The following is a 27969-nucleotide window of genomic DNA, read 5'->3' on the forward strand; positions in this document are numbered from 1 at the left end:
CTGAATCCAGAATTCTGCTTTCTCTTTCAACATCAGAACATATAAAGGAGAGCAGGAAATGCAACTCCCTATGGGATGTTAGGTCTCATCAGGTTAAAAGAAAATCTGTTTGCCTCTATGCTGCATGTAGAATCACACTCTGGCAAATTCCATGCCAACATATCAATAATCAGAGATCTGGGTCACCCAGAAATAATGGAGTATTATGTAAATACACAGAAAAGTCACTAATAATATTCAGCCAATTGGATAGTTTGTAGCTCATTTCTAAATGTATCTTTTCCAAAACAAGATGTTATTGGAGCACTCGTCTTCCACTGATGCTATTGGCAGTAGAAGGAGAAATGTGTCCAAAGCAAACACTTAAACCATTTGTTTATTAGCAGGATTTTGTTTTTAAAAGTTAAAGTGTTTTGATAAAATATTTTAAAGTCCAAGGCACCCAACAATATACTCATCGAGGCAACAGAGAAACAGAGCTCCTCATCCAACAAGAGCATCAGATTCTCAAATTGCCAAAGACATTGCAAAACGCAAGTTTACAGGAAGGAATGTAGTGTATAAGAATAGGTAATATCCCTTTAAATAGTTAGTGAGCCCTATAGTGCTATTCACCGTGTTCTATTTTAGAAGCCGACAAAATCTAGTCAGAGCAATAGTTTGTCTATGTAGCTAGTAGAGCTAGTTGAGAATTTGTTTTAACAAAATGGGTTTTTTGTCAGAAAATGTTAATTCATCAAAACCAAAACTGTTCACAGGAAAGGGCAGGTTTAAAATTTACCGTTTCAAAAAAATTTTAGAAGAAAAAGGTTAGCAACGGTCAGCCAAGGTTAGCCAAGATAGGCAGGGATGGTGTCTCTGGCCTCTGGTTGCCAGAGGCTGGGAATGGGTGGCAAGGGATGGATCACTTGGTGATGACTGCCTGTTCTGTTCATTCCCTCTGGGGCTCCTGGCATTGGCCACTGTCAGAAGACAGAATACCGGGCTAGATGGACCTTTGGTCTGATGCGGTATGGCCATTCTTATGTTCGAATGGTCAACACATCCTGTTTGGATTTTTTTTTAAGTTTCATTTCTTGGTACAAAATTAAAAGTTGCTTTGAAATTTAAGTTGATTTATAGTAAAAATAAAAAATAAAAATAAATGTTTAAAAGGTTGAATGCAAAATGCTTTAATTGACCCAATCAAAAAAAAAAATTCAGATTTTCCATTTGTGAAAATTCTCAAGATTGACTTTTTGTCTCAATGTGGGATGGGAAAAATTTCAAAATTTCTCACAGAAAGGAAAAACCATTTCCCACAGTTATATTACCTAGTTCTTTCATGTTGTGTATAGTCAGGAAATATGGTTATTTGGATGCTATTGGGCTCCTGTAGTTCCTTCATATTAAATCTGTAGTGTAAAGAGCAAAAGACCCACAAGGAGGGCTGAGGGAATTAATACATTTGCTGGGTGGGAATGGAGAAGTGTTATTTTATAATTATGCTTGCTGGTAGGTATTTATCCGTTTTTTCAACTGGGATCAGCAGTCCCTGATATAATGTAACAATGTGCATAATGGGAGTCAATACCATGTGATGGGCACCTATTGAGAAGTTCATCAATCAAAACAAATAAATAAAGACAGTATGAAATAAAGATACCTCCTAACCCAATGTCCTAGAAGCTCTTAACATCAATAGCTTTCAGGAAAAAGTCATTTAACCTGCCAGAAAAAGATCACCTTTCCATAAATTCTATCCAAACAAATCCAAACTTAATAGAGCACTCAAACTCTGCTGTAAAAAAAAAAAAGAGAGGATGTTTTTTAAAAATCCTACAGAAAGGACCTCATTTTCTATTAAATTCTATGGCAGAGCTGGGTTTTTTTAATGGTTTTTTTTTTCGAAGGAGTTGAAGGGAGATGTCCAAGTCCTTTAGGTTATTGTTTTTGTTCCAAAAAGAAATTAATTAAATAAATAAATAAAAGCAGCTTGGGCACCTGAAGTTTGGCTAAATCCATATCTAGGCACCTAAGCAAGCAAGTCAGTCCTTCTGAAAATCTGCCTAAGAGAAGCTGCCAAGCATTCTGCCCATTTGAAAATTAGGCTGTTTACTTGGATGCCTAGATAAGAACTTTGTCAAATATGGAAGCCTAATGTTAGATAATCTAGGCCCTGTAGGGTTTCAGAGTAATTTCTACAGAACTGCAGAAATTCTTCACAAAATTCAATTCAATTTCATCCCTATTAAGTTCTAGAGGACTTTTCTTTAAGGATCAGCCTTCAAAAATGCAGAAGAACCCCTTAAACAGCAACCTATGACTTTAAAGGCCTTTAGCCAGCTAAAAGTCTTAATTACCTATATGCAGTTCCAACTGACTGTGAGTTGGAGAGAACATGGAATAGTTCACTACTAGAGACAAGTCTCCTTTTAGTCTGAATGTTTACGCTGCTGAAGCAAAGACTCACCATGGCAACCAGCTTTGCCACAAAGCACCCCTCAGCTTGAATTACTGCAAGGACAAATGTTGAAACACTAAATCTCTCTTCTGTAATGCATCAATATAACCTTTGATTAAAGGGAAAAGAAAAAAAAATCTATGCCAGGCCTTTGCTGCCAGTTGAAGAGCATATTTTCTAAAGTTCACCTGCTGGAAAAAAAAATGCAGCTGATTTTCCAAAGAGGATTAATGTCCCCTCAGGCACAAGCACAAAATCAAGCAATAGCCCCAAAATTTTATAGGTAATTAGCAGAGCTTTCAATGGCCTTTTTTCCTCCACGTAAAATGCTGGAATGCATTCAGGGCCCAATCCACCTTACCCATGGAAGTCAACAGGAGTCTTTCCATTGACCTCAATGGGCTTTGGATCAGGCTCTTTGATCCCATCATAGATGATGAGTACCCTTCAGTAAGAGTCATATATACCCCCTTCCCACCTCTGCCCCCACCCCCAAAGTATGAATTGGACCAGTCACCTTTATCATAACACCCTACAACTTTTGAGGAACATCTAAGGATCTCTGATGCTCAGCTATCAAAAATGCCTCTCCTCCCACTTGGCAAGAATTTTTATATAAATCTGTGAACAATACCTTTAGGCAGGAACAAACACTTTTTTATCTAGTTTTCATTACAAATTCTTAACCTTTTGCTTAGAGAAAGCCTTTGAAATGTAAAGGCACTAGATACCAGGCTAGATGAAGGCTGATCTAACCGATGAGAGGATGTCCTCATACTGCTTTATCATTTTTGTTTTCCAGTTATATAAATCCATGCAGCAAAGTATAGCAGTTTGAATTTCATGATGGAATGTCTAACTGATGAGAAAAGGAGGGAGAGGGGATGCCGGAACTGCATCTAGACTATATCTACGCTGCCTCATAGTTGAGATTACACGGGTGTGAAAAACTGGTGCGCACTGCTGTAACTCCCCCACCTGGACGCTGCGGGCACAAAATACAAGGTTCCCTGTTTGCATTAATGCAGTCCTACGTTAACACAAACTAGGAACCTTTTGGTTTACACCCGCAGCACCCACAGTGGGGAGTTACAGCGCAGCACTCTGGTGCACACGGCTAGTCACATCCCCATCATTTGAACTGTGGGGCACTGTAGACAGGCCTCACTATAGCTTGATCTTTTTTGATGGGGAATGGCAGATGGCTTGAGACAATCAGTAATGGGACACAGAACCTTTCAACTGTAGGTCAATGGTTCACATTTTCTGCAGGTCAGAAGAGGTGAGAGAGACATCTAACGGCTGGCTCCCATGGAAGATGCAGCAAATCAGGTGAAGACAACTTGAAAATAGGAGGGTTTTTCAAAATGGGCATAGGAATTGCTGTTTTGAGCTATTTTCCCTCTGGAAAGGCCTCATGGGAAAGGATCATGCTTTTGCTGCTGCTTCTACACATAACCCCTCAGTAACGGCAATGATCTGACATAACCCTGCTCAGTTACTTTCCACTCCTCCTGCAAGCCAAAAAGAACCTGCCATGTACAAGAGCAGTACAGGGGTCAATCCTTGCTACTGCAGGGGTAGATACAAATAGGTAAGCCCCACTTGGTACATAGGGTCAACCTCATCTAACAACACTGAGGTAAAATCTATTTGTGCTTCGTCTCCACTAGGGTTTCATAATGGGACTGCTATCTCCATGTGAAAATACACCTCTTCGCAGTGAGCACATAGCCTACGTGTTCCAAGGGCAGGGGCCTGCCTACCCTGACAAGACAAATTGTGAGAGGGAAAATAAAGGCACTTAGGCAAGAAGTGACATGCTCAAGGTTGAACGACAGGTGAACTATATAAGCTGAAATAAATACATATTGTCAGTACAAATACTGAAATTCTTTCATAAAAGGCCCTTGCTACAATCAGCATAAAATTAGGGAAGTTTTGTTGTTATTTGTTACATTATATATTTAAGCCCTGGTCTGAAGAGATTTTGTACCAGTATAGCTGTTTCAGTTTCTGATTATATTGGTAACACATAGTTATACCAGTACAATCCCTAGTGTGGACACAGTTTATACCAGTATAAAAGTTTCTTCATACCTTTATTTCCCTTCCCTGTGGGAATAGCTATATCAGTATAAGCTCTTATATACCAGTATAACTGTGTTTATACGAGGGGTTATTGTACCACATTAACTATCCTAGGATAGTTATAGAGGTACAACTTGTGTATATAGAGAAGGCCTTAATACTGATGCCATTTTTTAGGGGGGGGGGCTTGATCATAACATTTTAATAAAATACAAAGTATGTTTCAAACTGTATAAATGAATAGCTATCATTCCTGTAGCACATTCAAACTACCTGCCACATAAAGAAGCCTTAAGTTACTGCAGAATTCCACACTCACTGACAATAAGATCATCCGAGCATGCTATGACAACCTAACCACATGCTCAGCTAATTAGATTTAAATTAAACATTGCTGAGATTTGAGCAGGCAGAACTGGTTACGTTACTGCTTGATATGAGCTCAGGAGAAGGCATGAAGCTAACAGTCAATCCCAGTTTAAACAAAAAAACAGAATCACTAGTGAGGTGACACCTTTAAATTACTTTGGATTTAAGGCATTCTGCAGATCTTTAAGATAAAAACAGCCAGCAAAGGCATCTGGCTGAAAAGACAGTGCAAATATCTGCAGCCATTACAGAAGTGTTCAGAGCTGTGAACACGGAGAAATGTCAGATTTTATTGACTAAATTTTCTCTGTCTCCCTTAGGAGAGAATATAATGAATCAATTCTTTACGCAGCTCAAGCCCCCCAAATTGCCTTTGCAGAATCTTTACATCTGTCTTCGCCTCGCTCAATATTTTCACACCATGAGGCACTTAACCTGATTAGGATATTTTACCCTAATTGGAACCATATGTGAGAAATGTTACTTGGGGCACCCGAAAGCAGCTGAGCTCTGGTAACTTCTGGACCATTTGAACCATTTCACCCACCCCTCAGGTCACTGTTTGAAATGCTGTTCAAGGTGGTAGTGACAGAACACTGTCATCCCTCTGATGGACGTTGGTCACCTACTTAAGACAAATGGATGGTCTCGAATCCCATCCTTAGTAGGGAGGCGTGCATAATAAAGCCACCAAAATGGATGCAGCACGCCTGGCAAATTCTGAAGGGAGACAAAGGACTGAACAGGACAGAGACAGAAATCTTCACTCACCCCTCCTCCAGACCAGGAGTGAGGCCTGCAAAAGCTCACACAGTCTGTGCTCTGAATGGATAGATTGAAGGGCTTACATATTCAGCACCCTCTGCAATCACCAAAGATGCCATCATCACATCTGGGGGCCTGAATCAAGCTCCTAAATCCAAATTTAGACACCTCACGTGGCCAGTGAGACCTGTGTTTTGTCAGCACCACTGACAATGAGGCTATGCTTTAGGTGCCTAAATCTGGATGAAGCAGCCTAACCTCAGCCCCCCACATCACTCAATAAAGCAGTGATGAGCACAATGTGACTCATGACACTCTAAACAGAATACAAGAAAGTTCAAAATCTCCATCTAATCCCTGCGAAATATTGAAAAAGTAAGAGGGGTGTAGCAGTGTGATATTTAGTCATATTGATTGCAAAGAAGATGGTGGGAGAATTATTTTTCTTAAGGCCAATGTTTGCTGATGGAGCAGCCTCAGATATGGGAAGACGTGTGGGTGTGTGGGGAGAAGAAATAGGGGAAGTCTGAGCACTGGAGAAGAAGCAGGTTAACAATCACTGTATTTTCATTTCCCTTTGTTTACAGTACTATTTCCATTCTCTTTTTACTTCAACCCTCCCCCCAAAACCCAACTTCTCTATTCATTTAAGTTTGGTCTCGACAAAGGGCTTGAATACACTTGGAAGTTAACATAGAAACACAGGACACAGCACTGGATGGGACCTCCTGTGTCATCAGGTTTATCCCGTGCTCTCTCAAGCTGTCCAAGTAGGGTGTGACCTTAAAGCACAACAGCAGTGTCTGTATAACTCCATGTGTGGACATTCTTATTCCAGAACAAAAGTGCCTTGTTCCTGTTTAGCTTAACTCACTTTTGTTGGCATAGCCTCAAAGTGGAGAGACAACCTACACCAATGGAAGCAGGTTTTCCAGTGGCATAGGAACACCACTTTCCCCAACTAGGTTAGCTATTTCAACAGAAGGCCTCTTCCATTGACATAGCTACATCTACACTGGGGATTTTGTGGGCTATGTTGGTCAGGGTGGTTTTTTCACACCCCTGACCAACATAGTTATGCTGACATTAATTTATGTGTAGACCACGCCTTAGTCCCACTGACTTCCACTGAGTCATAATTTTTAAGTGCCTGCAGGCAGATTTACAAAGATAAATAACTATAGCCACCTAGTGGGATTCATAATTTGCTTATATGCTTTTAGGCACCTAAATCCCATTGAATTCACTGGGAGTTAGGCACCTAACCTGACCCCATCTGCATCCTTAAGTGCCTTTGCAAATCTACACCACAGGCCTTATTTCAGTATAAACTGGCCTTTAATCACTTATGCTTAAGGGCAGGTTGAAGCTACAATGAAATCACAATGTCCACACAAAATTTGCACCACTTTTAACTGATTTAAGTTAAACTGGTGTAACTTACCCACATAGACAAGTCATTCACTAACACATCCTAACAACATACTTTTTATCCTTGCCTAGACGAAGTCTTAGAACACGTCCGCTAACTCTAACAAGACATGTTTAAATCCTAGTGAAGACAAAGTTCTTCGAGAAGTCTCTTGCTTCCTCAAGATTATTCTTAGAAACTAACAAATGTATTTGGGGATAAGCTTTCATGGGTTAAAACCCACTTCATCAGATACATGGAGTGGAAAATACAGTAGGCAGGTATAAATACACAGCACATGAAAAGATGGGAGTTGCCTTCGCAAGTGGGGGGTCAGTGGTTACGAGTCAATTTGGTTAAGGTGGAAGTGGCCTATTCTCAACAGTTGACAAGAAGGGGTGAAACCAAGGGAGAGAAAATCACTTTTGTAGTGCTAATGAAACCAATGCAATCATGATGGTCTATTTCAAACAGCTGACAAGAAGGTGCAAGTATCAGCAGAGGGAAATTAGTTTTTGTAGTGACCCATCCACTCCCATTCTTTATTCAGGCCTAATTTGATGGTGTTCAGTTTGCAAATTAATTCCAGTTCTGCAGTTTCTCACTGGAGTCAGACTCAGACTCGTTGGCCTCACTGACCCCCTACTTGGTATACCTGCCTACTGTATTTTCCACTTCATGTATCTGATGAAGTGGGTTTTAGCCCACGAAAGCTTATGCCCAAATAAATTTGTTAGTCTCTAAGGGTGCCACAAGGACTCCTTGTTGTTTTTGCTGATACAGACTAACATGGCTACCACTGTGAAGATTATTCTTAACTCCCATTGACAGCTCTGTGTCTGTGTGAGCGTGTGTGTGTGTGAGAGAGAGAGATATTACTACAGGCCAAACACTAAGCTGACACCTCTTATAGCTAGCAGATTGGAGGCATCCATCCCCAAGGAAAAGGCCATCTGAAATACTTGTGCTGCCTCTGGGCATTTGTGTGGGGAAGAGCAGAACCATAAAAAGGTGAAGCATCCCCCATCAGTCAGGACTCCATGCAGAAACAAGCATCCCACAGATGACAGCAAGCTTGCTTCTCATTGCCCGGGGAAGCCAAGAAACCTTTACACAGTGACTGGAGTGTGCTCATGTGATTTGGTGTCTTGTTTACCTTGGGGACTGGAGCTGTGGATGTCAGCTGGAGTCAATGACTGGATTCCTTTGTGAAACTACAGGGGAGATTTTTTGATTTGTAGATCACAGGACTTACTGAAGGAGAAGAACTATGCCTGGTCAACACCTAAAACTTAGATTGCCCTAGCTACATCTCTCAGGGCTGTGAAAAATGTTGTGCCCTGTGTGACATAGTTAGGTCAACCTAACCCCTGCTGTAGATGCAGCTCAGTTTATCAGCCTGGCTACCACCTCTTAAGAGGCAGATTTACTACAGCAGTGGAAAACCCCTTCTATCGCTGTAGCAACAGTCTATATTATCGCATTACAGGGGCACAGCTGTGTTGCTGTAGCGCTTGTAGTTTAGACTTACCTCCATTAGGTTAACTATTCCATTTCCTGTGCCACCCCAGGGCAAGCTAGGATTGTCCCTCTTAGTGGATTTCCTAGTTTTTTTGTCCAATTGCATTTTTAACTGACACTAACTACATGGTTTCCACTACTTCCCCTGATAGATTATGCCACAATCCACTGATTCAACCTAAATTTTCCTTTTCTTAACTCCATCCCACTACCCCCTATTGCCATTCTAAACAATTCCCCTCATCTAAGACACCTTTAAGAGACTTAGTATAACTCTCCATGTCCCCCTCAAAAAAACTAACTCTTAACTAGGAAACTGGTTGACTGATGACAACTGTCAGCAACAGATCCTGTGAAACCACTCCTAGCAGATTTAAGACCAACATAGCTGGAGAAAGCACAATGGTAGCTCAATGGAACCCTACTAAAGCTTTCTGCAAACCATTTTCAGCACTGATTCAGGGAACCCTATTGTTAATAGCCACTGTCAAGAGCCATCAGTCCATTTCCAAACACAATAAGTGCTTTAATTATCATTTGGCCAAGTAACACATTTACCCTCCCGTCAAACTTTTCTCAGTTCATGCTTCCTAGCCTTAATGATCTCTATTGCTCTTCTTTGAATTCCCTCCAGTTTCATAGAAGTGTAGGACTGGAAGGCACCTTGAGAGCTCCCCTGGACTAGATAACCTTGTGTAATCTTTCTGAGCAGAAAGCAACCAGCAAAATATTTTGGCATCAAGCTTGGGTCTTACACCATGCAAGGAACACTAAAATTATTTTAAAAAACCTGCAAAACAGTATTGAGGCTTTGAACAAAGCACACAAGCTCTTCAGTGAAAGGTTTGGGGCTTACAAATTTGATACTGCAGAAGCGCTGGCTTCATCTTACACACACACATGTCACCAGAAGAATTCACTTACTGGCATCAGCAGGTATAGCTCACATAAGCACTGAAGGGGGTTTAAGCAGCAGTGCATTCCATTTAGGTCATGGAACACAGATTTTATTCTTAATTCAATATAAATTGACCTAGATGGGAACTGATCCATTTTATATTCTATAAGGCAGTACAGGTGACACCTTTCACATAGCAAGCCTCTAAGTGCAACCCCGTTATAAAAATATAAAAATGTGTTTTTGATTTAACACCATTATAAATGCTGGATGCAAAGTGGGGTTTGGGGTGGAGGCTGACAGCTTGCAACCCCCTCCTGTAATAGCCTTGCGACTCCTGAGGGGTCCCGACCTCCAGTTTGAGAATCCCTGCTATAAGACATCTAACACCTTCTGGGTGCTGTCACTTTCACTGCAGTGGGTTGTGAGAAGGAATACTTCTGGGGCATTCAAATACTATGGTAATAGCATACCATAATAGCACCTAGATAGTTTAGATTAGAGAGGAATCATAAAGGACTCCAGAGCCAATTTCAGGTTCTATTAGTCATGTGGACTATTTAGACAAATTAATGTGTACCATTGAAACTAACCTTTGTTGTCGTGGTTGAAAAAGGTGCATTTTTACCACAAGTTACCAAATGCATGATAGCTCATCCCACTGTAAAATCCCTGGAGAGACAAGGCATGATCATTTTTATCACAGGGTAGCTGGGTGAAGTTAACCACAGGTGGAGCTGCATCTTGTCTCCAGTAGAATTTTATAGAGAGATAGCAAATGCACATAAAAGTAACCTATTTTTTGGCAGTAAAGACAAAGCCTTATTTTCAGTGGGGGATACACTGAATAGCCAGAGCTATCGTTTCAAAATAGCCATATCCTCTTTTGCTAAACCAGCAACGAACAGATATGTAAGAAGGGCAGAAAACAATTATTTGTGAGCTGATTCTCTGAGGTGTTGACTATCCTCAATCCTCACTAACATTCATGGCATTGAGCATCTTGGAGGATGCTCAGCACGTCCCAGTGGCAAACCCAGACTGCTTTAAGCATTGTACTTTTTCAATTTACCCAGGAGCAGCAGGAGCTCCCTAATCCTTATTTTATTAAAGGCATATTTACCAGTTGGTCCACCTATTCTGATCTTATTGGTAACAGCAGAATGCTGTGTTTTCATTGTTAGAAGGAGTTGTAATTTTGCATGCTTTTTTTTTTTTTAAAAAAAAGTGGATAGTTAAAAAACAAACAAACAAACAAACAAACAACTTAGCCATGCAATGCACGCACCCAACTGGTCATGGACATTTTTTGAAACATTTTCTCAGAGGTAGTTTATCAGCTGGCTAATCTGCTGGTAAAATTTTTTGCTGAGAGCCAAAAACATAAATGGGGCCAAGTTTAGGGGGAAATGAAGACAAACATCATTGCAATGATTTGCTTGTCAGTTTCATGGGTATGTCATCTCCAAAAAATCTTTTAATTATGTTGTTCTACATCAAGTCCAAGACCTTTTTAAAATGGAAATATTTCCAGAGCTCAAGGGTTAACCACAAATACTTTGGCATGCAAAGGATCCATGTCACATTTTTTAAGCTAAACTCCATGATGTTCTTAACTAAGATTTCATTGGTTTAAAATGCATTTTTCTCTTAAATCCCAGGAAAATAACAGAACTGTGTTCACAACATAAAGACTTCACAGCACTCTGAGAAACTACCAGAAAAACAGTTCTATCCATATAACTAGGGCCCTACCAAATTCATGGCCATGAAAAACACGTCACGGACCGTGAAATCTGGTCTCCACCCATGAAATATGGACTTTTGTATGCTTTTAGCCCTATACTACACAGATTTCACAGGGGAGACCAGCATTTCTCAAATTGGGGGTCCTGACCCAAAAGGGAGTTGCAGAGAGGTCACAAGGTTATTTTAGGGGGGTTGCAGTATTGCCACCCTTACTTCTGTGCTACCTTCAGAGCTGCGCAGCTGGAAAGCAGTGGCTGTTGGCCGGGCACCCAGCTCTGAAGGCAGCACCCTACTAGCAGTAGGGCAGAAGGAAGGGAGGCAATACCATACCATACCATACCACACCACATCCCCCTTACTTCTGCATTGCGACCTTCAGAGCTGGGTGGCCAGAAAGCGGCAGCTACTGACTGAGGGCCCAGCTCTGTATGCAGCAGCTCAGAAGTCAGGGTGGCAATACCATACCATGCTATCCTTACTTCTGTGCTGCTGCTGGCAGTGGCTCCGCATTCAGAGCTGGGCTCCTGGCCAGCAGCCACCGCTCTCCAGCTGCTCCGCACTGAAGGCGGCATCACCGCCAGCAGCAGCACAGAAATAAGGGTAGCAGTACCATAACCACCCCTACAAAATCCTTGCAGGCCCCCCACAACCTCTTTTTGGGTCAGGACCCCTACAATTACAACACCGTGAAATTTCAGATTTAAATAGCTGAAATCATAAAATTTATTATTTTTAATATCCTATTATATGAAATTGACCAAAATGGACTGTGAATTTGGTAGGGTCCTACACATAACCGTATACCCTTTGAAATCTGCCCTTAATCCATTGAGGAGAATGGTTACGCATGAAAAGCTCTATTTATTGATACTACAGTCCCAATTCTGCAGCTACTCCTCAGGCAACTCTTATGCTTAGCTCCATGAGTATTCCATGCACAGAGTAGGTACAGGACTGGAAGCATTACTGGAACGCTCATTACGAGCCTGATCTTGCAAATGAATCTCATCTCCTATTGGATCAGGCCTTAACACACTTAAGCTATGTCTCTATGAGCTAGGGATATGATACCCAGCCCATGTAGGCGTACTCATGCCATGACAGCAAGGGCAGTGGCAGCACTGTCTAGATGCCCCAAGTACAAACCCGTGGGTCCGTACTCAGCACAGCTAACCCATACTGCAGCTACATTACTATCTGTAGCTCGCTAGCTCCATGAGAGCTAGCTCAGGTACGTCTATGTAAGCCACAAATCACATTGCTAGCTCGCAGTGTAGATACAGCCTTAGCATGAAACTGGAAACTCCTCAATCTCAACCGAATAGAGTGTCACAGCCCCTATTCAGGCAGGCAGGGAGTGAGGTCTGCTGAGATTGTGACTCTGGCCATGTGGGTGGGGAGAAGGAGAACAGAGGCTACTTGCCTGATGCTTCCACTGTAAGCAAGTGGGCAGGGAATGGAAGGAGCCTGGCTCCAGCTCCTCCCCCGCTCACTGGCCAAAGGAGCTGCCTGGGCACACAGCAGGGAGCAAACTATTCCATGAAAAGGGGTGAAATTACATCCGCTCTCCCACAGCAAGGGGACAACAAGGATGGAACTGTGACTCTGTCACAATTTGTTCTCCCGGCTTCTCCCAGGGTGGTACACGGCACCCCTGATCCTGAAGGTCTTCCAAGTGGGGTACTGCAAGAGTGGGAGGTGCTGGCAACTCCAAAATTCTGTACTACAGACACAGCAAGAGAGCCCACTAAAGTCATGGTACAGCACAGAATCTCTATGGCATATGTTTCCAGGCCTGAGACACACAATTCAAGTCTCCATCCCAGCACGTTTCAAAAGCTTCAACTAAGAGAATTGCTTAGGCAAGTTTGTGTATAATTGATCGTTTACATTGACCTGCTACACAACAATAGCATGAGAAAGCAGTAATTAGAACCAACACAAACTAACCAGCTAGCTCACACTTCTTTGCAGTGCCAATTGTTGCCCAAAGACACTTTTGTGAACCCTGATTTAAAAGCAAAGCTTGGGAGATAACTGATTGGCAACTCAACAATATGCTTAAAATAAGCATCAAGACCCTCTGGATATTGGGCCAATAAAAGCACAAACCAGGTTAGAGCAAGAGGTATGAGACACTGAGAACAGTGTGTGTTCTGACAGAATGAAAAACAATAGGAAGGGTTACAGATCTTAATGAGCATGCTCAGTCCTACTGTCCCTCTCAAAGAATTATTTTTTAAAATAATGACAGGTTGTACCAACTTGGATTATTAGAGAGAGAAATCTCAAACCTGTACAATGTTTTAATTTAAACACCCTCAAAAAAATAAAAATTAAAAGGATTTCCTAAGACTCCTCTTATCCTCCATTTATCCCTATGTGATGAATTTGGAGTTGCTCTGTAGTTTACGAATGCTGTATATTGGCCTAGTTACTGGAGTGTTTATTATATGAATCTACTGGGTTACCGCAACGCAGGACTGTCTAGGAAAACAGGCAAACGGAAGAATAAGAATGGCTCAGGATAGCCACCTCTCAGCAAACACGTAAGAGCTGTTAAGGAACAATGCCAGGACTATTAGCTTTGATGATTTTTACCTCCTCTCCAGCTAACCTCCAGGACTGGCTTGCACCATAAGGACAGAGGCAAGGAACACAAAAGAACTATAGCAGGTTTAAAAGGAACCTTCGGGGGAAACCAGAGTGAGACACAGGACTTTGCCGGGGTGTCTGGAGAAGCTAGGCCTGCCTACTTTGCCATCAGGAGATGGTATGGATCTAAGTAAGATAGAGATGCATGTAAACTGTTGTTTTAAAATCCTCTCTCTCTAACTGCTAAAATAAACTGTGCTTTGGTTTAAGGAGACTGTCTGGCCACTGTATGCCACTGGTCAGAGACTCCCAAAGGGAAGAACTGCAGGTACCCAAACTCAGTTGGATCTGCAGGGTACAAGCAGTGAATACACAGGATATTGTAAGCCAGGGCCCAGTCTAGGAATGAAAGAATTTTTTTTTTTCATTGAGGTGAAGATATATTTACCATTGAAATAAACTGACATTGGAGGCCAGGGCATAGGCAGTTGTGAGCCATATGTAATGCTGCTGCAGCCAGCACGAATGCTGGACACAAACCCCAGGAAAGGCACCGCACTAACAAGTCCAGGGCTGTTCTCCCTACTTCTCACGAGGCTTGGAACAGCCAAGCACCCATGTGGGGTGCAGGAGGTGCAAACCACAGCAAACATGCTAGGCCTGGAGGGTTATTCCATCTCCACCTCTTGCACGGGGAGCTGCTGTTCGTTTCTCACCCACGGTACCGGCTCCGGCACATGCGGGTCATAAGTCCATTTAGGGAAGACATACTTGTACAGATTCAGCAGCACCGTGTCCTGGGATTTCAGCTGCCCATCAAAATGACACTTCACGTGACCATGAATCCTGAGCAGCTCTGTGATGTGTCCTCTGCGGCCCCACTTGGTCCTCAGCTCCACCGGCTTAAACCACAGCACATCCTCTCTGTTAAAGAACATGTACTGCACTACAGCCGTCTTGCTGAAGATCTTGAAAGGGTGACCACTGAGCACCAGCCGCTTGATGATGATTCTGTTTGCACAACTCCACCCTGAGATAATCTGAGACCACAGAGGGTGAGCTCGGAGATAACTAGGAAGGGAACAGAGGTGCAGCTAGTCTCACACAACCAATTAATTACATTCCGCAACGAGTTAGCCCAAATCATTTTTAACACCCTATGCCAATGACACACGAAGTCAACACAAGATAGTCACGCAGAGTGCACAGCACTTCACTCTCTCAAAGCAGGAGCAAATGGTTTAGCTTGTGCTGGCCTCCTACTCCAGCAACCATATTTATATAAAAGAGAGGCAATGTGACCCAGTAGTTAGGGCAATGGTTGGGACTCAGTCCTGGGTTCTGCCACTCACTTACTGTGCGACCATAGTTGGGCAAGTCACTCCCCCACCCTGTGCCTCTGTTATCCCTCTAGCCCTTTGTCTTGCCTATTTAGATTGCATGCTGTTTACAGCAGAGCTATATGCTGCAGAAATTGACCTTTTCATTGTAATGAATGTATGTATTCCACACAACACTGTGTTAAGAGACTGTGGACAAAATAGTATGTGATCATGTGATTAAAGACTGTATCATAATGTATATGCACAAGGGGGCAACTTAATTCTGGCATTCCTTAACTTTTGAATGCTTGACTTTGGAACCTTAATAATGTTCTTTTAATACAGGTTCTTGTGTGTGTGTCAATTACTAGATTTTTAAGAAACGCAAAAGCCATAAATATGGCATCATATTGACACCGACATGGGTCACCATCAGGGTTAGAACCTTTAGATCCTCTCCACAGACTTCTGCCACTTGATCTAATGGAGTAACTGATAGCAGTAGTAGGTAATCGTCCTCTGTGTGGGCCGGAATTAGTGGGAGAGGAGATACACATTTTGCCAGTGGGTTTCTCAGATATTTGCTGACAGCAGAGGTATGGCGAGACTCAGGAGTCTTAGGTTCCATTCTGGACTCTGGAGGGGAATGTAATAGAAAGCAGATACTCTTCTGTTCATTCCCCCACAAGCTTAAACCCTTCTACCCAGTCCCAGCCAAGCTGCCCATTCCAGTCCTGTCTCTTTCCCACCCAATCCCAGTCTCAGGCTCCCTGCCCAACTAGTCACAACCCTCCCCCACCCCATCTCCTTATCCTATTGTTGCTTATCTCCTCTCAATCCCCAAGGCTTCTAGTCTTCTGTCCTGGGCTCCTCATCTAATAACAGTCTCCCCCTCAATGCCCTCCCCAGCTTCCCTTTCCCTGGCTCCATGTCCCAGTCTCTCTGCCCAGCCAGTCCCAGTTCTCCCCGCACAGCCCAACTCCTTGTCAGATTTCCCCCTATCCATGCCCCCCTTACTGGTTCCTAGTCCCAGTCTCTTCTCCTCCCCTTCTGCCCCAGCTAATTGTCTGATCTCAGTGTTACCACCAGCCAAGAGGCTCTCAGTCCTTCAGTGTTTAAAGTGTGAGCGTGGTGGGTGGGGAGGGGTCACAAAGAGTCAAAGACCTGGCCTAAAATGAAAAAAAAAACCCACAAAAACTCTTAAGAGTCAAGCTGAAGGTGGCTGAGGAGTGCACTTTAAGACTGTTTTAGCAAAGCTACTGCTCCCAGATTGTGACAGCTCTCTCACATTCTTCTCAGAGAGCTGCAAGCACTGAAAACCTCTCCTCCCCATTTCCCTCACTGGATCACAGTCCCAGTCTTCCCTTCCTAGCTCGCAATTCCAGCCTCCCTTTCACCCTGCCCACTTTCTCTCACCAATTCTCCAGTCCCAGACTCCTCATCCCAATCAACTCCTTTCCTTCCTCACTAGTAGGGCTTTTGTCTCCTTTGCATTTGACTCACACAGCTTCCTTCTCCACATGCCTAAGCGTCAGAGAGGGCACAGGAGAGACAGTCTCCTTGCCCTCAGTTCCCGGGGCCAGCCCCACCCAGCCATTACAGGGAAAGTCTGGGTTTGCCTGTAAGCCTTAAAGGCTGGAGCATGTTCAGACACTCTCTGGAGATGATGCATGCACAGTCACACATAGAAGCTGCAAGAGGCTCTGTGAGGATGGAATCTTCTGTGATTTTAGCTGCTAACATCAAAGAAGTCTCTATGTGGGAACTTGGTCAAATTTGGATGGATTTTCACGGTGATGGCAAAAGGCATACCCCTGATACAAAGGTCATCCCCCTGCTAAATTTCAAGCTGCTGCTCCAAAGTATCGGAACCCTAGAGCTGTTCAAAGAAAAGATCTCCAGATTTATTTTTTTTTAACATAAGCTAAGGGAAAATATGTGGTTTGCCTCATTCTTGGAAATGGCTGTACTGTTGTGACTGAAATTTTCTAAAAACAAATGAGCCAGAGGCAGGCACCCAGCACGTAAAATTTTAGCACAAACGGTTAAAGTTTGGAAAAGCTACATGTAACTGAAAACAGGGTATGGTAATGGGAAATGTCAAGCAACCTTAACAGAAGACAGAATTACCAGCTCTGCCTACAAATAGAGGATTTTTCTATCTCCAAACATTTGCACCCTAAGAACCTGGGAAAGCTGGGGAGGACAGCACTCCCAGTGACTGTTATTGGGAAGCGCTTCATTCCCACTTCCTAGCACTAGAGGTGATTCCTTTTAAGGTCTCACGACAACTGCTAGGATGTTCTATTCAAATTAAAGATGAGCAAATAACATTCTCAGTTCTGCAGACAGAGCTCCCCTGTAGTAAGAGACACAAAGGGACCAAACTGAGGGCAATTAACAGCAACACCCCCTGAAATGACCTAGACCCCAGACCCTGTCCCCTCACATGCTCCTTGTCAAAGAGGAAGGAGCCAGATATAGCAGGACACGGTGTGTGGTTGGCTGCAAGAAGACTTCCTACCTCCTAGTCTACATTTATACTGTGTTCTGTCACTACAGTGTTTCAGCAACCAATTCCTGCACTTCCTGCGGGAAGCTGGTAGTGGAATCTGGTGGAAGCTGGCCCAAGAAGTACCACCAAGATAGCTGTATATAGCTATTTGTAGTATGCACAGCACCTCCACCAGTGAGAATATGTTTCTGGGAGAGGAATGGGTACTAGAAGGTGGTACATGCTTTGCAATTGCACACCCTGGAGGAGCTGAGAAGCAGCAGCCAATCTCCAGATGCGTAAAATTATTAATTGTATTAGAGTACCACCAGAAGGCCCTACTCAGGATCAGGCCCCCATTGTGCCAAGTTCTGTCCAAATACAGAGGAAGATACAGATCATGCCCGGAGTCTGCTTACTATCACAGAAGCATTTACTTTCACTACTGCCACGGTGTTCATTTTTTATTTTGTTTTATATTATGCAAAAATAAATGAATGCAAACATGTAGGGGGCACTAACTACTTGAAATAACAAACAGCAATGCAGTGAGTGCCAAGAATAATTAGTGTGCCAGTCCCAAACACCACAGCTTACTGTAAACCACTGCAGGATATAAACATCCTAGCCATTCTTAAGCCCTTCTGAGCTGCTCAGTTCACCCTATCTATCCTAATTCTCTTGTTAGACTGTTAGCTGCTTCCAAGTAGGAACTACCTCTACATTGTGTTTGGTATGGTCCTAGGTACACCATCAGCACTTTTTATATCTATAAAGAAAGGTAAATTTTGATCATCCGAGAGAATAGACCGATTCCTGTGGCTCAGCCTGTCAAAAAGAAACCTTTCCCACAGGTGCATATTAAAAATTACACCCACAAGTCTAAGATCTAGGACTCTATCCTATGTGCCTTAGTCATGGGAATAGTCCCCTGGCCTCAGTGTAAGTACTCAAATGGGGGGGAGGTCTGAAAACCTGAGAAAGCCTCTAGGTAAGATACCATACGAAAACAATCCTATGCAGTGAAGGACAGACAAATTAACATAATATTTTAGTTCTTTTCCATCTTTAACTTCTATCAAAGTCCCAAACAGTTTCAGTACATTGCAATGTACAAAATGGAAATTTAGCTGGAGTGAACTGGAGCTAAGAGTTAAGTCATTCTATGAAAAACTATCTTCATATATCTACTGCAAGACTTCCACTGTAATTTTTTCCCCTGTATACTTCACATTTTAGTTGCTGAAATTTTGGTTTTGAATCCAGATATATATAGGTCAATCATCTGGTGACCTGACTGAATGAGATAGGTCTATGGAATATAACTACATTGCAGAATAATGGTTTCATATCACTCAAACACCATGGCAAAAACAAACTCACTCATCAAAAGCATTTGACAGCAACTTGAGCATATATATTTTAGAGTGGCATACATTTATCTTACAGCAATTACTTCATTTATATTCCACCTAACATATGGTTAACGGTTATCACTTTGTCTGGTAGACAAATGTGCAACAGCACTATGATACCAGTACCAAAACACAGCATTCGGAATGGCTTAGGGTGATTCAGACAATTAGAAACTATTTGGGCCATAAAAGTACAGCTCTAAAACAAACAAAAATAAATATGAATAAGTCAGTTTGCCATTGGGTACATGTTTGAACTCCTGTATTTACTAAAGGGCAATCGTCCAGAAATCCCATTAGTAAAGTATTGGTCCCAGGTGATAGAAAATGGACAGATTTTTTTGATCAGTTTATTTTAATGGACTTAAGCCTTTAAGACATATCAACAATGAACAACACAACAACTTCCCCTCCATAAACATGCCTCATTCCTCTTCTGCCATCTGTTAAAACAAACAGCCCAGGTTATAAAACTATACAGCCTATCTAGCCAAAACACCAAATCCTGTTATAGGTTTTTGGACTTGATTTCCAGTCATTCAACTTTTTTTTTTTGTATCTTTGCAAAACAACAACAACAACAACGTTTTGAAACAACACAAAGGAAGAGGGCTATGGGAAAGGAGAAACACAGCGTAACAACAACCTGTAAATAAAGCCGGGCTACCCTTAGCAAGGCTCCAGGGAAGGAGCGTGGAGATTGGGGGGTGGGGGATTCCTTCTGCTTGGAAACAGAATGACCAAGAGCCCCGGGGTTCACTCACAGACCCCCCTCTCCCAGCGCTGGCTGCCCCACAGAACACCCCCCACCCCAGAGGCAGCCTAGGGGAAGGAGGAGGAAACGCTCACACACGGATCCAGCTCAGCGGGGGATGTGGCTGGAGACGGAGCCCGCGATCCGTAGGACGGGAAAGGTGCCCCAGCGCCCTAGCATGGAACGAAGTCCCCTCCCCAACCCCAGCCCTCCCCCCCGACTCCCCTTCCCATCCCACCCCGGCCAGGCGGGGACAGCCTGGAAAACCCCCCTCAGGAAAATCCGCCCGGCGGGGAGAGCCCAGCCCGGTGAGGGCTCCTGCCCGCTCCGACGCGGGAGCGTTGCTGGGCACCTGCCCGGCCGAGCGGGCTGGCACGGGCGGCGGCGCAGGGTCCGGGTCCAGCCGGCCTGCCCCGGCCGCACAAAGGCAGCTCCGAAAGAACCCCCCGCCGCCGGCACGGACGGACAAATTCTCCCGCTTCTTACCCGCTGCCGCGGCGGCTGCTCCCGGGCTGCTGGCGAGGGCGCTAGGGCAGAAGGCGGCTCCGCGCCGTCCGCAGCTGGAGGGGGCTGAGGGGCGGGGCGCTGCCCGGGAGCCGTTGAGGCGGGTGGGTGGGGGCGGACGGCGCGCGCGCTCGCGAGCTCCCCGGGAGTCCGGCTGCGAGCTCACCTCACGCAGCGCCGGCGCAGCTCGCAGGCGGCGGAGGAGGATGAGGCGGGGGGCGCCTCGGAAATGGCAGGGGCTGTGCTCAAGCTCCAGCACGGGAGGGAAACGCGAGCCCGGCGGCTTCCTAGCGGCCGGCTGCCTGAAGTGCAAACGAGCTCCTCGTGCCCGGCCCGCCGGTGGGACTGAGCTAGCCGGGCGGGGTGGGGGGCCAGAGCCCTGGGATTCCCTCAGGCGAGTCTTTGTGACACCAATGCACCAGTCAGTGCCGGGTCTCTAGCCATGGGGCAGGGAATTAACATCCCCCCCCCCGGGCACAGAAGGGGGAACTGAAGGAGGCAGAGGTTAAGCAACTTGCCCAAGGTCACAGACTGGAGTCAGTGTCTTGATTAAAATTCAGGCTCCCAGGACCCATTGCTAAGCACCAACTGTTGTCTCACCCCTACTTGAGAGCAAGTATTTGTATTGCATGGGACGTCACTGTACCGTGGTTACTTAGGGAAAAACACAGTGAGCCAAATGCATCCCCAAAGCAGGTCACTGAAATTGACGAGGGTTCTCAGCCAGGCTTCAGAGATTCAGGACTGCACAGCCTTCCCCACTGCAAAGTGAGGGGTTCACCAGTGTGGTGAGACCCCCTCTGGAAAAGGGAATGGGGGAGGATCCCAGTGTGGGAATAGTTGAGAACCACTGCAGTAGGATTCCACCAGGAGAGGACTGTTTCCTTTCTTGATAGTGACCTTTACCTGCGGTGGCAGGAAGCAGAAGCTAAAGGGACTAGAAAGGGCCAGAGAATTTAAAATAATGTGCACAATGTAGCTAGTGATTAGGGTGAGAAGAGCATTTACATTTGGCCTATCCCGAATGTGGAACATACCTTTTAAGAAGGAGAGGTGTAAATATTTATATTATGGTGGTGCCCCATGGCCCAATATTTAGAATGCCTGGTTGCTGCTTGGAGTAATGCTCCACCATGTACTGTGGTGCTAATGCTGAAGAGACTATGGAATCCACTGCAGAAGCTTCTCTAGAAGGGTCAGGTAAATTCTAGGTTGTCAGTTACCATAGCAATAGGTAGGGACTAAGGCCCTTAGTAGAATTTGTCTCAACAACATTCTAGGAATGAGCTTATGTTGGCATAGCACTTTTTGTCCTGAAGGCTCCCAAACACAGTTTGGGATTGTCTGTAAATTACATAAAGTATTAGGGGAGGAGGGTCCTTACTTTTGCACGTTTGTTTCAGCATTAAAGAGGGGTCTTGAAAATCACCAAAGAAGTGTTACCTAATTTATAGACATCCCCTTTACAAATGCAACTAGCTTTCCTGAGCACCAACATGGTGTGGATATAGAATAAAGAAGAGGACAGTTCCTCCCCCTCACCCTAAGGGCTTAATGTGAGATGCAGTCTATAATAAAGGATCACTTCAATCACAGATAAAAAGGTGTCATGGCTGGTGTGTAACTTGGCAGTGTTTTTGACAGCTCCCATCAACATCACATAACAGTTTATGACAGGAAATGATCTTTTCTAACAAATTACAGGGGAAACTTTAAGTCAAATATACACAACTTATTCTCTTTACCAAAGGACAGAATTACATCCTTAATGACAAGTGGTTAAGACCTTGGTTTCACATCTAGAGATAAAGCTCCTCAATGACTTGTGCTGGAACATTTGCTTAGCAATGATTCAGGGGCAGAGTGTCCCAGCTAATGAGTCATCAATACTACTTTCTGCAGCATGTAGTAGTTCCTTAAAGGTCTCACATCCAAGTATGACACTTCTTTGTCCCTGCTTAGCCCATGCTTATAGCATAAGGGACAACGGTTGCAGGATATAATTGCAGAATTTTACTATGTTTTTACTATGATTAACTTTATAAGATAATATTCTGGTCTATATTAAAATAACTTAACTTGGAAGAGTACATTTACAAAGTGTGTGTGTGTCTTATCCTTATAGCATCCTTGATCCTGTTGCCTAGCAGTAGATGTGCATGGGACAGCCAAGGATTGTACATGACCCTGTGTATCAATCAAGGCTGGACATGTTGACTAGTAACTTTACAAATATGTTACAAAGATGAAGGCAGGAATGGTTTTGTGGTATGTATTCTTAAGAGTCATTGTGCATTATATGTATGTGGAAAGAATAAGTGACAGAAAGCAATGATATACTTTTTATTTCTATTTAGTGGCAAACTCCCTTTGTCATTAATGGGAGCTGGAGCTGGCCCTGAATAATTTGGTCAGGTGTCCATTAGCAATGCATCTGGGCAGGTGGCACTGAAACAGACACTGAGGTACCAAATTAGCTATCTATGAAGATTCTTATATGGTTCCCATCATCAAAGTGTCTGAGCACCTGGTTATAACAGAAAGCCTACTAATCTGTGTTTGTACAGTGCCCAGCACGGAGCCTTGTCCTTGGCTGGCCCTTAGCCATTACTGTAATAAACTGGATGATTAATAATAATATTAGTTCCATACCAGTACTGAAGGGTATCTCAAGGGGTTCCCAAGAGCATCTTGGCAGAATCCCACCATCAAATGAAAGGCAGGTTTGGGGTAATTTCTCTGCATTAACCCCCCTTCTGGAAACAGATTTTATAAGATCCTAAGCAGTGCATTGGTCTGGTGGGTGAAATTCATCCTTGTGCAGAGACCAACACAGAATCTATGCACTGATTAGTCCTACCTTGGGAATGTAAGGACACAAAGCTCTTACATCATGGCCCTTTGCACAGAGGTCACTTTCACCCCAGTGCGATTTTTCACCTTTGTTTAGCAGCTAAGCAAAGTGTAGCCTGGATAAAAATACATAATGCTCTGACTGTCAGTACTTGGGAATAGGCATCAATTACAGAAACGTTAGTGAGAGTGTTTCTATAACTTTTAAAAATTTCAGGTACATATTGCTATAAATATTTAACTTTACGAAGTTAAACGCAGACCAACTTGAGCACTATCTTTGACATTTTAATGAATTTGCAGTAAGCATTGGCTGACCTCTTGTTTGCTGCTCTGGAACTGCCTGATGGAACTTTATGCTTGTAATATTATACTGTTGCTGTGTGCATCAGTGTCCCTGTTGCACTAGGATTGGCTGTTAATGACACTGAGTGCTTACAATTATGGGAGTGAGCAATATAAAACTCTAAGGAATTCTGTGAGTGCATTTTAATCTAAACAGATCAAACTAATAGGACAATGGTTTGAAAAGGGAGCTCACATATTAAACATGGAATGTGTATGATTTTATGTAACAGCTGTCAAGGATTCAGGCATGACTCTACAATGAACTGTAACTGGGGTATTATTTTCTCTCTGAAAAAAATCACATATTCCTTACAAAGCAAGATGTACTCTAAAGATTACACTGACCACATATTTCCCTCCAAATATTACATTTTAATAAACTGGTTAAACATTTTTTACAATCTGAAATGGCTAATACACCACTACCTCTATATAACACGAATTCTGATATAAGGTGGTAAAGCAGCACGGGGGGGGGGGGGGCGGGTCTGTGTGCTCCAGTGGATCAAAGCAAGTTCAATATAACATGGTTTCACTGATAACGCAGTAAGATATTTTGGCTCCTGAGGACAGCATTATATCGGGGTAGAGGTGTATTAGGGTTAAAAATAGAGTCCTACATCAACAAAGAGATTAGTGATCTTAAGTGTCCAACTTAAGACCTTAGAGGAGCCTGATTTTCAGAAAGTGCTGAGCAAACCCCCTCCATTCTCCCCTCTCTGCAAATGCAGGTCCCTTATCAAACTCAGGTCTTTACTAACTGTTCAGTTTTTACTTCTACAGACAGGGAAGTGAGGGAGTATTCTTACAGTATTTCCAGGCAGTGGGTGGTAGGTCCATTTTTGAATGTCAGAGTTTTCAGAAGGGTTCAGCACCAAAAACTGAGGTCAGATTTTTCAAGAGAGCTCAGCTGCTGTTTACACATCAAAATAAGTGGGCAGATTTTCAACAGTTCTGCCTATTGGGTGCTAAGAATTTTTTTAAATCTGGCCATTTTTTAGGAACTGATATAGGAGCACTTCTTTTTAAAATCTAGTTCCAATTGCGGGTGCTGAGCACTTGAAAATGAGGCCCTGAGCGATTTTAAATATCTGGCTCTAAGTGACTTGTCCCTAAAATCACAGAGCAAATCAATTTGGAATTTGGAAACAGAACTCAGGAGTCCTGACTCCTAATCACTTGTTCTGTTATTATCATTAGCACCACTAACATGCTTGCTGATGTGTATTCCATAAAGTCCTTTTCCCAGAGAACTGAGTTCAGTAGTTTCCAATCACTAGGACCCAGATCTCAAAGGTATTTTAATATCTACCTCCCATTGAAATCAATGGGCAATTCCTTCACTCTGCCTTGATTCTAATGGCTAAAGTTGTTTTTGTTTTTTTAGAATAAAACCCTGTTAACAAAAACACAAATATAATGAAGGTTTCTTCTTTCCCACACTTGTAAAAATATTTATTGTAAAAGAAAGATAAATTACTCTGTTTAAAGAGCTCCTTTTTATATGTTCAGTATTGGCCAAATGTTATTTGATCTGTACTGCAGAGACAGAAAAATATTCTTTTAATGCAGGGAGAGGAAAAATACTGAAAACTGTTTTTTGTTAGACTGATCAGGTATAAAATATCTCTCATGTCTGTACCCTTATTTCCTCTGGTAGCACCAATGTATTTTATGACTTCAGACCTTGACACACCAAGCAAATTAGCATTAAAATATTGATTCTCTTCATTGTTTCTTGGGTTGTTATTGCCTCAATTCATTATTCATCATTTCAATAGTGCCTAGAAGCCCCAATTAGGGTCACACCCTCATTGTGCTAAACATAAAAGAAGACAAGGTCTCTGTCCTTATTTTCACATCAGAATGTTTACTATCCAAGGTCCCAGTGTTACAAACACTTAAGCACCAAAGTATCTTTACCTACCTGAATAATCTCACTGAGTTTAATGGTACTACTCACAGGAGTAAAGTTGTCTGTGTTTGCAGACTGAGGCCCTAATGTTTTACCATCTTTAACACAGTGTTCCCTACCTTCTATCTTTCAAGAACTTTAGGGAGACAAAGTGGGCAAGGGAATATCTTTTATTGGACCAACTTCTGTTGATGAAAGAAATAAGCTTTTGAGCATACACAGAGCTCTTCTTCAGATTGGTGTAAGCCCAAAACAATTGGAACAATTTGTCAGCGTTGTGGTGGATTCTCCACCACTGACAATTTTTAAATTAAGCTTGGATGGTTTTCTAAAAGATCTGCTCTAGGAATTATTGTGGGGAAGTTCCATGGCCTTTGCTATATAGGTCAGACAGGATGATAATGGTCTCTTCTGGCCTTAGAATCTATGAAATCTTGTTCCTCACTAACAGAAGTTGATCCAATAAAAGATTACCTCATCCACCTTGTCTCACTAATATCTTGGGACTGATACTGCTACACAATGCAAGCACTTCAGAAGCATTCTGTTTGATACTCCTCTTGTACACTAGTGTAAACTGGGGGGATATCACTCAAGTGCCATGATGTTACATTGGCTACATGGAGGGGGGAAATCAGTTCCTTTAACCAACCTTCATAGAACTTTTGGGAGTAAGGTAAGAGGACTGATATTTTTTTTTTAAATTAAATGTGGCTTTTTGATTTATATGCACTTTATAATATTATTCAAACATTTCAGAATTTTTGATAAAATTATCCAAAATGAAAAACATTTTGATTCAAACTCAATGGAATTTAAACAAATAAAAATTAACATTTTGGATTGAGGTTTCCTTTTTCCCTTTAATTTCAAATAATTTCATTGAAAAAGCAAATTGTGGTATTAAAAATGTTACATCACTCAAAAATCAGTTTATGAAAAATGTGTATTTGTTTACTGCAGAGCAGCATTCCCAATTTTAACCAGCCCTAGAGACTGATATTATCCCCATTCTACAGATAGGGAGACAGGTGCAGACAGATGAAGTAACTTGCCCCATGTGTCCAGAGCCAAGATTAGAACTGGAGTCTTCCAGGCACTGTGGTATTTAACGATGTGTTCAGCTGTTCTTTGATCACACTATCTTTGCAAACACACTAGTTAAAGAAAATACAGAAGTCAGTTCAAGTTTTCAGCAAACTGCCCTCCTTCCTAGAATTGCTCCACACCTGAAATGTTGTACTTCACCATCCATCCTCATCTGGCCTTACAGAGCCTAAATGGTGCACTGACAACTGAACTGCAGAGAGAGTGTATTTTTTGAGGAATAACGTCCCCAAAATTGCAAAGTCACAATTTGCACACAGAGCAAATCACATTCTTTTCAGTTAGTGGGTTTTCATGCTTTTGAGACTGTTATTTGTTCAAAGTCTTTACAGTTTTGGCACAGTGTGAACCTGGGCAAGTCAACTTGCTTCTCTGTGTCTTCATTTCCCCATCTGCAAAAAGGGGTACTGCCAGCTCATGTTTGCATGAGGCTACAGTGCTTAATTAATGAGAGAGGACTTTTGAGATATTGGGATGGAAGATGCTATAGAAAAACAGTGTGCTTGAAGATAGATCATCAGGAAGATTCCAAGTATAGGAAGTGCTGTTGCTAGCTGTTATTTTGCCAGGTTGCTGTCTTGTGCCAGTTGTGCCAATGGATTTTAAGCTCTTTGGCACAGACACAATATTTTATCTATTACTGAGCACATATTAAACATATGACATTATATACCAATAACGTATTTCTACAGTAAGGTAACAAACCAGTGATGAAGATTTTGTTTTGTTTTTAATAGCACTGCACTGGGAGTATTCTTCCAGTTCTGTCTTAGCTACCCCTTGATTGAAGAGAATACTGGTACCAGTAGATGAGTCAGAATTACACTTTTTAACAGAAATCAATGGCTAATTCTGTTCACTTTGCTCATGTGACTCAAAGTGAGCAGGATTTAACTCATCCGTCTTTGCCCCACAATTACTTCAAGCTGACTTTAGTCAGTGTATAAAGTATAAGATCGGTTTACCTATTTACACCTAGGTAGGATGATCCACACTCTATTAAAACAAAAAAAAAATACCATGCTGATTACTTGTAGTAGCAGGTATTGTTCTACAGAAAAGCCAAATCCTAAATTATCTGCTTACCCAAAACTGCCATTGAAGTCTATAGATGTTCTGAATGAACAAGAAAAACAGGACCAGGTCCCAAGGCATGCTGGTTTAGCTGATTCCCATTGATAGCCTATGCCATAAATATTTACTGTCACTTAACATAGCTTCTAAAATCACAGGTGAGCCTAGTAACACATTAGCCCTTCTTGCATGCAGAGGATTTGGCAGGTCACTGATTAGATCTGAATTCTGGGAGAAGGTATTCTGAGAATTCAATTGAAGACAGTTTTAGTCACTAGAAGCCATTAGTTCACTGCCAAGTGCTTATGAAATCCAACCCTTTAACATGTTCCCTCTGACAT

At 42.7% G+C, this 27969-nt stretch overlaps 1 protein-coding gene across 4 annotated transcripts in view; it reads right to left on the minus strand.

The window, feature by feature from the left end:
* The window catches only part of CUEDC1 (CUE domain containing 1), a 123600-nt gene extending 103125 nt beyond the window's left edge, over positions 1-20475 (minus strand). The window contains exon 1 of one of the 4 annotated variants that reach the window (XM_032779374.2): positions 20314-20475. The gene's annotated coding sequence lies outside the window, so the exon portion shown is untranslated. Of the gene's footprint in view, positions 1-19321; positions 19430-19924; positions 19997-20313 lie in introns of those variants that run through there. The other 3 variants (XM_075059551.1, XM_075059553.1, XM_075059554.1) reach the window with 3 other exon arrangements.
* Positions 20476-27969: the final 7494 nt, after the last annotated feature.

Source organism: Chelonoidis abingdonii, chromosome 20, assembly GCF_003597395.2.
Source record: "Chelonoidis abingdonii isolate Lonesome George chromosome 20, CheloAbing_2.0, whole genome shotgun sequence".
In the NCBI taxonomy this organism is placed as follows: Eukaryota; Metazoa; Chordata; order Testudines; family Testudinidae; genus Chelonoidis; species Chelonoidis abingdonii.